A 2,641-nucleotide genomic window follows, 5' to 3' on the forward strand; every position below is an offset into this window, starting at 1 on the left:
ATTCTGCCATGTGAACACACACAGATTTGTCTCATTTCTATTCAATGCTATATGATATAGTCTATGGAATAGGCACACCAGTTCTCTGCGAATGGGCATTTGATCATCTCCAAAGTTCTGCTATTACGTATCAGATTTCAATGGTTAGAAACAATTCTCTTTGAAGTGCTTCATTTGCTCACTTTAGGCCATATTTCAGAAACACAGTTAGGTTTAAAAATGTAGTCATGGCACAATCCCTCGCGCTCCTCCTTTCCGACTTGGGCCCGGCAGAATGGCTCCCGCAAAGAAGGATGGCGAGAAAAAGAAGGGCCGTTCTGCCATCAACGAAGTGGTGACCCGAGAATACACCATCAACATTCACAAGCGCATCCATGGAGTGGGCTTCAAGAAGCGTGCCCCTCGGACACTCAAAGAGATCAGGAAATCTGCCATGAAGGAAATGGGAACTCCAGATGTGCACATTGATACCAGCCTCAACAAAGCTGTCTGGGCCAAAGGAATAAGGAACGTCCCATACCGGATCCGTGTGTGGTTGTCCAGAAAATGTAATGAGGATGAAGATTCACCAAACAAGCTCTATACTTTGGTTACCTATGTACCTGTCACCACTTTCAAAAATCTACAGTCAACATGGATGAGAACTAACCACTGATTGTCAGACATATCAAATAAAGTCAAAACAAAACAAAACAAAACAAACCAAAAAAAAAACGTAGTCATGGACCCTTATGATCCTAGGGGACAGGTAAGTAGGCTAGGTACTCACAGTTCAAGCATCAGCTAGAAATTGGTTTGGATGACATTTATTAAAGGCCCACAATGCTAAGCCATTCGTCAGAATTCCCCTGGGTTATGGTATAATTCAGGGGTGGAAAGAGTAGATATTCATTGTCATTCCTTCTGTCTATCCAAAAAAGATTTTTAAAAAAATTATAGAACAATAATAATAACTGGCCCTCAGTGGTGGTTTGGGATTCCTATTGGACTAATTAATTCATCTGTGACTGCTTTGGAAACCAACAAGCGAGCATATATTGATCACCTATGATGTGCCCAGTACAGATGCAGGAAAAAAATGTAGAATATTTTCGTTATGCTTTAAGCTTAACCCATACTCTGTGAGCCTGTAGAGCAGGTGTGAAGGGACCTACAGTCATCAGATGTTGTTGCCAATGTGTTGGGACTTACCATGTAGGATTTCAGAAGCAGGGTAGATATACAACACCACAGAGAATATAACAATATTAGGAATATTAGAAAATTTCTGGTAGCGTTTTATAAAATATGGGACTTTTCCTTACTGAGAATGCAAAACATATCTCATCAGAAGCTGCATTTCCCATCTTCCAAAGCCATGATGGATAAAGAAATTTTGAGAATTAGAGAAGTGATACAGTAGCTATTGTAATACTTCTTTATTAGGAGCCAATGAAAAACTACATTTTTAACACCAGACAATGCCAAGACTAATAAAATACAGTTTCTACCCTAAAGGACCTTAAGATTAATGTTGCATAATAAATAACCATAGTTCACACATATTTTTAGCTTAAATGGAGTAGAAACTATTATCAAAAGCCAATTCATTTTTGTTTTCATCAACACTCCTTAAAACAATTTAAACAGCCGCATGTGACTTTCCTAACAATGCTTTTCTGTGCCCATATTCACGTGGTCCAAGGAGTTTGTTTTGTTGCTGGATGGGCCCTCAGGTCTAGACTTTTTATTGCGATGAATAATTATAGCTGTCATTTATTGTGGGCATACTAGGAGGCTAGTGCCATGCTAAATGCTTTAGGTGGATTTAAAAAATTCTCCCAGCAGGCTCTTATGGGAGGTTTCGACAAATGGGGACTCTGACAGCTATTAAGTGGCCAAGCCCCAGGGTGTCATGCTGGGCCTGACTCCAAAACCCACGCTCTGTACCACTGCGCCAATGTTTAACAACCTCCAGTCATTCTCATGCCCCTCTTCCAGGTGTTTGCCTTATCTCAATATCACCAAAATAGTACTTTCGTAAAGTTTTCCCTAAATCAACTCACTTTTCATATCTGTTACTTGTCCTAAGCATTTTGGGCCATCAAAGTTTGGAGTTCATTGCACTAGTTATGTTTTTTCTCCAACAGGTAGTCAAATAAATAGATAAGCATTAAAACAAAAAAGTTTGCCCGTGTGCCACCTGCAATTATTTAGTTTAATTACCAGAGGTGCATGTATCACACTTGGGGAAACTCTACACAGTGTAATACTATTTTCATGTTTTCCTTCTTTGTATTATCATATTTTCTCCGGATACACATTCATTAGAGATGTCCACTTCCTTGCAAAGAAAGGAGGTGTGTAAAATCACATTTGCATTTCAATCACCATGAAAGCAAATTTGTGCATGGAGGAGGCACTCAGTCCACAGAGGCTAATCTCACACAAACTGAATATAACAGGAAATATGCTTTTGGAGATAAATCCTAACAAATATAACTTGACAATTAACGTTGTCAGCTGTCTGGAAATACTAGAATTTGCCCTTGGCAGCAACGTCTTGCCATGTAGGATATTTTATCATTCAATTATTCTGGCTTTCTTTAAAACATAACTTTAAAAAAAATAAAAAATGATAGGAGAAAAAGCTTATGTTTCA

General features: G+C 38.7%; 1 pseudogene across 1 annotated transcript; it reads left to right on the forward strand.

Moving 5' to 3' along the window:
- Positions 1-258: 258 nt before the first annotated feature.
- Positions 259-655, forward strand: LOC105822291 (annotated as a pseudogene). Its single transcript, XR_001138098.1, has one exon. The product of XR_001138098.1 is annotated as a 60S ribosomal protein L31 pseudogene (transcript).
- The last annotated feature ends 1,986 nt before the right edge of the window (positions 656-2,641 follow it).

The sequence above is a fragment of the Propithecus coquereli genome, unplaced genomic scaffold (genome assembly GCF_000956105.1).
Source record: "Propithecus coquereli isolate 6110/MARCELLA unplaced genomic scaffold, Pcoq_1.0 Scaffold60, whole genome shotgun sequence".
NCBI classification, from domain to species: domain Eukaryota; kingdom Metazoa; phylum Chordata; class Mammalia; order Primates; family Indriidae; genus Propithecus; species Propithecus coquereli.